This window comes from Melozone crissalis, unplaced genomic scaffold (genome assembly GCF_028551555.1).
Source record: "Melozone crissalis strain CALT ecotype California unplaced genomic scaffold, PUWL_Pcris_2 ptg000172l_1, whole genome shotgun sequence".
Lineage (NCBI taxonomy): Eukaryota > Metazoa > Chordata > Aves > Passeriformes > Passerellidae > Melozone > Melozone crissalis.
This window is the reverse complement of record NW_026535940.1, coordinates 1,491,241-1,499,921: the sequence shown is the minus strand read 5'-3', so window position 1 is coordinate 1,499,921 and position 8,681 is coordinate 1,491,241.

Here is an 8,681-nt window from a genome sequence, read left to right as displayed (position 1 = left end):
TGCATTGCAGCTACCTCCTCAGTAGGCCCACTGTCTTTATTCTCAAGGCTAAGACATCCACTTGCACACATTACCCTGTGTGCTGTGAGGGAAGGTACGACTAAGCACTGCCTGGTAAAGCTTAACAAATTCACAATTTGTTGCAGGTCAACACTTCCCCAACGTCTCTCATTCCTTCTCTGGGAACCAAACACAAGCATTTTGTGGTCACTGAGCCCAGGGCCGCCTCCAACCCTGCTGTCACCCAGCAGCCCTTCTCTCCTCACAATCAGCAGGCCCAGCAGTGCCTTCCCTCACTGCCTCAGTCACCAGCTGTGTCAGGAGTTCTCTGTCACACACTCCAGGAACATCCTGGACTGTTTGCTCTCCGCTGCACTCTGCTGCCAGAAGACATCCCCACCCTGTTCCATGCCCCTTGCAGAACCCTGCACCTGCTGTCCATGGGCACCTGGCAAGGGGAGGCACTCACGGCAGAGATGCACCAGCTGCCCTGGGCAGGAACCAAAACCCTCTGGTGGCACAGCTGCTGGCCAGGGTCTGGCACAGCTCTGCACGCCCCACTCCTCACGGGCTCTGGGCTGGAAATGCAATTGCACTTTCTGCCTCATGGAGAAATACCAGGGCTGCACAAACAACGGCCAGTAGGCCGCATCCCAAAGGCACTGCAGCATGGAGCTGAGAAGGAAGAAGACCCTTCCCCAATTCCTAACCATACTAAAACCACAATAATGGGGACTTTTAATCTTCTGAATGTAGAGCTGATTGACAGGGTGACAAGGGAATCTTCCAACAGAGTTGAAGTTTGGTACAGTTTTTATTCTGAGTCCTACTCAGACTGTTGATTTGAAAATTTATTTAAAAATATTTTTTAAAAGGCTGTGCAGTCATATGGTTTTGTTCTAATACCAAAATGGCTAGATGAAATGTACTGGCATTTTAATTGCATCCAAACTGATCCGTCTGTAAAAGCTTTCCTGCAGAATAGCCACTAAACAAGAAATGAAAATCTGTGGACTGTTGACTTTGCAAATTTCTACTAAACTTATCAGACAATGAGGCATTTTTAGGTAGATCCTAGAGCAAATTAATTCCTATGGATAACTTGTATTGGATTAACCTGTTGATTTCGAATTAAAACTGCCAGCATGTACTAAGTGGAAATCTGAATACTCACTTCTATGAGCTCTGAATTATTAGATGGTCATTGTTCGCCATATTAACAAAAATTACCATTCTGGCTATTTTGTTTACTTACAGTCAGCTCTTCAACACTCTTTGTAACATCAGAAAGAGAGTTTGTAGCAGTGTGAACCATGGGTTGGTGGAGCATTGCAGAAGGCTCCTATGCCAGCACTAAATGTTCACATTTACCATGGCATCACTTCTTGCCTTTAATTCCAAGCTACAGCTCAGGTCCTGCAGTACAGATTCACACTTGTAGTCTGTATTTGCAGCTGGTTCTTACTTCCCTGTCCAGACAAAAATCATGCTGAGATCTCAAATCAAAATAAAACAAGGAGAGAGTCAGGTTCTGGATAGGTATAGCAAGAACTAAGAGATTTTTTTGCAAATATGTTGAAAAGCAGTTTATAAATGCTGCAAAAACAGCAGATTAAAGACTTGCACTCTAACTTGCAAGCTGAGGTTTGCCTGTTCTTTCTGGACTGATTTCTTGGGGCCAGACACTGAACCTAATCAGTAAGAAAATCAAAACCACAGGAGTAGTTTGGAGAATATTGTAAATTATTCTATCATGATGCTTTTTGCCTAAAAGTTCTGGCCATCATCTGATTGGAGTAATTAGAGGAGATCGAAGCCATCACACTGTGCCTGTGCACACAATTCCTTCTCAGGAGTAATCCATGAAGCAACGCTGACAAACCCACACCAGCAGCTGCTGCCACACAGCCATGAAGCAGAGAATTTGTATTTCTGCTACATTTGAACAGCTGAAGATGCCTCTGCTGAGCTAATTTTAGTGACTGCTCACCACAGATGAGACCTTGTGGTCAGTCTCCAACAAGTCAGGGCAGTTAATATTCTGCCTAAATGAAGTAAGTCTAGCAATACATAGACCATGGGGCCTGAGGAAAGCCAGCAGCTGTGGGAGATTTAATTTGTTTCTGTATCTTTCTTTTTACTAATTTATTGCAGTCAATTTTTAAAGAATGGAAACTTTTGGCATACCATTGGCTGGAAGGTTGGTCAGTCTTCCATTCATGACTCCTCTGAAAGCATCACCCCAGTGTTTTTATCAGTAGCTCTTCCATCATCATGGCTCACACAGCATTTCCTGCAGCTCTTGCTGGAGTCAGGGAAAGGCACCAGGAGAGGGGGGAGAAAGCTGTGTGCAGAGATTGTGTCAGCTAAAGAGACATTTGTTTCCTCTGATTTGGCTGAATGGCTGCAGGAACCTTGCTGGTACTGCTGGCGGGGTGGCCTTTTGCAGGGCTGGGCAGAGTTTGGGGCCCAGGATCCCTCCTCTCGGTGGGACACCAGGGTGAGCAGCCCCTGTCCCAGGCAGGAGCAGAGGTTCTGTGGCTCTGCCCTGGGCACAGGGACCTGCCACTGCCATGAGCTCCTGCCGCGGCTCCTCTGGGGCAGCTCCTGCTCTGCAGTGATGATGGGCGCAGCTGGGCATGGCTGCAATGGAGGGTGGCTTCCAGTGGGCTCTGCTGGTCTGCCACACTGGAGCCAGCAGAGCTTCTGGAAGGAGTCTCCTCTTGTGAGCTGCTGGAGCTGGAGCTGGCACTGGCCACAGCGCCGCTGTGTTCATCCCTGACAGGAGCAGAGCACAGCAGCCTCTGGGCCTCCTTGCTGCACGAGGGCAGTGAGGAGGCCATGGACCACAGGTTCAGTATGTGTGACTCAGTTTCCTGATAAACTGTGCTGAGAAAACCCTGCATCCCTCCTGCCAGATCTAAGACACTCCAAGAAATCTGTTGGCACATTGGGAACTCAGAATTGTTTGCATTTTGAACAATTGTCTTATGAGTGCTTTTGATTGTTTTTGTCATTTTGTGTTGATTCAGTTGATCCTTCAGAGAAGCTTTCCTAATAATATAATACATGGGGAATTGTGGAGACCCTGGCGGGGGGGGGGGGGGCATTCCCTGGTCAAGGGAGACACAAGAAGTTTCCCTCAAAAAGCTGTTAGACCCCACTGGCTCCTTCCCCTGTTCCTGGGTCTGTTCCTGTGTTCCTGAGCCACACCTTCCCTATTCCTGATCGGCCCCCTTATCTTTGTACTGCCCCGAGATCAGGGTCAGCCCCCAGGCCCCGTAGAGACAAAGTGAGACCCTCTGTGTGTGGGTGCTGGGACCTGAACATCTCCCTGCACAGCTGAATAAAACATCTGTGGAGATTAAGCAAAGGTCCTTTTTGCTTCTTTACCCTGGACTATGCTAGCAGCAATTCAGACTGCTCCAGAGGAGAAGCTGCAGTACTGGCACCAAGATTTTGGCAACTTGACCATAGGCACAGAGGGCGTGCAGGATGCTGCTCTATGAATTCCTTAACCAGCCATCTCTGGTGCTGGCATATTCCCTCCAGCTTCTGGTGCAGCCAGGACCACCTTTGGTCCAGCAGATGACATTGTTATTTGAAAAATTCGGCCCACACCTTGGGCAGGAGGCCATCCACAGGCTCTGGTCCTGCAGCCCCTGCTCAGCTGGGGACAGTGTTCCCTGTGGGGAAGATGGAGCAGCCATCACAGGGTCTGGGGGGCTGCTTTCAGCAAGGGGGCCAGGCTTTCTCCCTGCTGGACTCTAGCAATTGTTTGGGGGAGCCGATGGCACATTGTATGTAGTCCTGTTCATCCTACTCAGAAAACCTGACAGCTTCTATCATTCTTCTGCAGAGTGGGCATGCTGGATTTCTCTTTGCCCACTGCAGGATGCAGCCCAGGCAGAACTGGTGGTGACAGGGCAGAGAAAAACTCACATCCTTCTTAGTGCCCTGGCAGATGGGGCAGCTCCATTCTGTCCCCATGGCCATGTCTGTCTGTCCCAGCAGTAGGGAAGAGCTGAGGACCATGAGCTGCTCTCATTTGCAATCTTGCTTGGCCAGAGCCCAAGCTCTAGCCAGAGTGGTCCAGGCTCTGTCAGTGCCCAAATAGAAGCAGGAAGGGATGTTGTATCACAATCCATTCCTTGGTGAAGGAGGTCCATAGCAGCCTCAAGAGGCACCTCAGACACTCAACAGTCAAGGCAGTAACATATGGACAGGACACAGATGGCAGTTCATGGCTGGGAGAGCATTCGTAGACATATCCAAGGACAAATTTCCCAGGAACTCTTCACAGCTCTGGGATCTGCCCATCAGCTCTGTCAGAAGCTTCAGCAGAACAACCAAAGTCCTAAAAAGCAGCTTCCAGACACTTTCCCTACCATCCTGCCTGAGTAGCCGGGTTGCTTGCTGCAAAACACTCTTTTTCTCCTCTTCCCCAATGCCCTGTGGACACTTGCAGCCAAAATAAAAAGCTCCTGGCCCTCTGTGTGATGTGATAATACAGTTTTTATATTTCCATGCTGGGATGAAAGAAAGCTGTGCTGTGGGTCAGGAGAGGCCAGGACCCACTTGGCCTTCCTGCAGGCTGAGGGGGTCCCAGCAGACATCCTGCTGCTTTTTTGGGGAATGTGTGAGGGGGAGTGGAGGGGGTGACAGAGAGGCCGAGATCATAGAGTGGAAACTCAGCTCCAGAGAGCCAGTGCAGACTCTCCCTGCTGAATGCCTGCTGGGGCTGGCAAAGAAGGAAAAGGCCCCAATAACAGCCCGGTGGCACTGTGTCTCAGGGACAGGTACAGGGAGGTGACAACAAACAGCAGCATGGCCCGGTCTCACAGCTCCTAGGAAGCAGTGACAGAGGGGCCTCATGTGCCAGAGATTTCAGAAAGGCTGTCTTCTCAAATGGCCACTCTGAAACCCCTCTCTTTGCCTCTTGGGTTTGTGAATGCTTTTGACAGCCACAGCATCCTGGGGCAATGCATTCCACTATTTCATTAAGCACTCCTTGAAAAGCACCTCCCATTGTTCAACTGAGCTGCCAGCCTGGTCATTTCAGAGGGTGCTGCCTTGGTGGAGAGAAAAATCAATCTTCTGCCTTCCAGGGAGCTGAAGGAGAAGGGACTCTTCAGCATCAAACACCTGGCTGGGTCCCATTCAGAGGTCCTGCTTTGTAGACTTGGTGAGGTTTGCTTGGCAGTTACCAGTGTGGTAAATAGGTATGATTCGTGCTGATAAAAATTGAAACAGCAATCAATATTGATACAGTAACTAATATCTGGAAATAATAAAATAAGTTAAAAATAGTAATGCCAAAGAAGAGAGGGAGAGGAGGGGCTCCACCCCCCTTTTCCCAGCAGATGTTCTCAAGGACCACAGGAAAGAAACTGAAGATACAGTTGCTAAAAATGACCAAGAACCTGGTTGGGTCCAAGAAAATGTTAATTATAAGGGACTTATTGCTTTGATATGTAGATGTAGTGATACGTTAGTCTTGGCTTACATTGTAGTGGCTTGGTGCGCATGTGTAACCCAAAGGTGAATTAAAAGACTACAGGGCCTTCATCAGTGACGACCCCCAAAGACTTGTGCGACCACCAAACCAAGTGGTGGTGCATGCGTGGTAAAGGTGATAATGAAGGCGGAGAAAGAAAAGTGACGAACCGAAAATAGGAGGAGATGGCATTGACACATGGCATATAAGGGGTGACTTTCACTTGGCAAGCTTGTACGTGAAGTGGCAAGGGTCATTGAACCCTGCACTCCATACCCCGCGATATCTCTTGCTTATGCGCTATTATTGAAACCAAATTATCCCTTCTTTTAATCAAATTATATTGTATCCAATTTTATATTTTTCATCTTAATTATTTCATTAAAATTGTTACTACTTTAAATATTGTTTAGGTCTTTTTAATGATGGGATAATTGGGCAAACATAACACCAGCGAGGTGAGAACATTGTTCTGAATTGTCCCCCATACTTCATACACGGTGTGTAGAGTAGGTATGTGCTTGTTCATCTCCATGTGTGCTCAGGGTCTGCCTTCATTTCTGGTTTTAGACCTGAGATTTCTAATGTCTGTCAGCTATCTGTAGGATCTGTGGGTCCATGCAGCTGTATTTACAGGCAGGTCGGGTATCTGACACTCATCTTTGAGTGTGGTGCCTTTATAATGCAATGTGCAAATGAAAAACTGAGACACTAATGATGTTATTTGCCAGAGTCCCAGTCTCTGTCCAAGCTGTAATTCAACACTGCAAATTATTCTGTAGACCTGAGCCTGTGTTTTCTGTTTCCTGGCTGAGTGCTTCAGCTGCTGGTGTTGGTTTTTTGAACAGGAGCACCTGACTCTTTTATCTTTATCACTTGTGCCTTTATGATTTGAAAGCAGCCCTTGCTTTAATTTTTTTGTAAAAGGGCCTAAAATCAAAGCTGTGGACATTTTAGAAGGGTTAAGTAGAACACTGAATGAAATTTTTATTTTAGGCCTGCAGTGAGAAGGTCTCAGGCCAGAAATTGGTGCCTTTCTGTGCTTGTGCTCTCCTGCTCTTCTTGTACTTGTATGTTCCTCTGGACACAGTGGGATGTGTTGTCATTTCCTGGGACTTCTGTTGAAGGCAACTGGTTTTCTTTTCAAGGTGATTCCTATGTTTCCCCTCATGGCTTCCCCAGGTGACCAACCTCCGTTCCAAGGTGTCCTGCTCTGCCATTGTCACTCTGGGAGAGCTCTCTGTGACCTTGAAGAAGGACATGGACTCTGAGGTGGATGAGGTTGCTCGGCTCCTTCTCCAGATGGTGTCCAGCTCCCCAGAATTTGTTCAGAAAGCAGCCAGTCAGACCCTGGGGATCATGGTGGAGAATGTGACTCCTGCACGAGCAATGACTGCTCTCATGGACATGGGAGCCAAGTAGGTTCCTTTTCTTTTAGTGATATTCTTCACCTTTGTGTGTGTGTGAAGGAGAAGGGATGAGACAGAGAATGGGAATGGTGGGAGGGAAGGGTCCTGTATCCTGCATCTCCTGTGAACTCAGTGACTTGATTCTCCAACCAACCTCACTTCTTTCTTCTTGTCACCAATTTCTGCCCTCCTGCAGCCCATTAGTTCTCAGAATCACAGAAGTGTAGAATATGGGGAGTTGGAAGGGGCCCATCAGGACCATCGAGTCCAGCTCCTGGCCTTGCCCAGAACAGACCAAGGGTCACACCAAGTGCCTGAGATTGTTGTCCAAATGCTCCTTCAACCCTGTCGGGCTTGGTGCTGTGACCACTGCCCTGGGGAGCCTGTTCCAGTGCCCAGCCACCCTCTGGGTGAAAACCCCTTTTTCCTGATGTCCAAACTAAAGCTCCTCTGACTCAGCTTCCTGCTGCTTCCTGGAGTTCTCCCAGTCTGTCAGATTTTCCTAGATGTGGTGATCAGTGGGGAAGGGAAAGTGCATGCAAAGGCCAAGGATAGAGCCTTGTGCTTTTGTGGGCAGAGGGACAATTGCAATTGCAGCTGTGAGCAGTGTTTGGTATTTCACAGCTCTAACCAGAGAGGCCCTGGGAAAACCATGTCTCCTCATGATGCCATTAACTTGAGAAATTAGGAGGGTCCTTGCTGGGGCGTGGAGCACGTGGGGGACAATCTGCTGGGTGTGGCACAGCCTGCACAGCAGGTGCAGCTCCTGCTAAAGGAGTCTTGTATGACTGTCCTGGCCTTAGAGCTCTACTTTCTATTCAAAGTGATGTTTCATGTTAGCCTTGAGATGATGAATCACTTTACAGGCACCTCCACAGGCTGACTGCCATGGGACAGTTGGAGCAAATGCTGCCTTAAATGTTGGTGCTGGGCCTGCTAGTTCCCAAGAGACGCTCTCTAGAGCAGGACAGCCTGGCTAAACTGCCTGCCACCCTTTCCTCAGCTTTGGAATAGGGTAAAACATTCAGATGGATCCATTGCCAAGCCTCACAGAAGAAACAGGCTGCATTGCTGGATATTCTGCAACTTCACGGCCCACAACGTGTTTTCCCTGCATTTGTTGTTTTCCAAAGGTCTGCAGATTTGGGGATAAATGGCTGGAAAGAGCCTCAATCCTGCTGCAGCTCTGTGTAGTGAGTGACCTCTGATGGGTCAGCATCAATTGCCCTTAATTTCTAAATTATTCATGTGTCATCTATTTCTTTAATCTTTCTCAGAGTAAATACCGTGAAAGAAATTGAGTATCAGACAGTGCAGGGAGACTGAATTCTCCCTCTTCCGTGCAGGCAGGCCTTGTGTACAATGCTACCTTTGTGTTTCCCTGAGGCCAGAACCTTCTGCAGGTGCCTGAAGGTGCAGGGACAGCCCAGGCTCCTTCCCCCAGCAAGGACAGGGAGCAGCTCTGGCCAAGGCCGGCGCTGCTGCTGCTCCTTGTCCCTGTGCCCAGGGTTTGCTCTCTCCTCCCCAGCAGCCGCCCCGCCCCGGTGCGCGAGTGTGCGGCCCAACTCCTCCTGTCCCTGATGGAGAGAATTGGAGTCACCAAGCTCGCAGGCACAGCCAGGGCTGAGAGGCTGCCACACGTGGCAGGGAAGCTTGCTCAGGACTGCCGCAAGGACACAAGGTAATGATCCGCATTTCACCTCCCAAAACAGGAAAACCGCTTTGTGTCTGGCTGTAAAGGTGAAACCATACAAGAGTGGAAACTAAAGAGAATA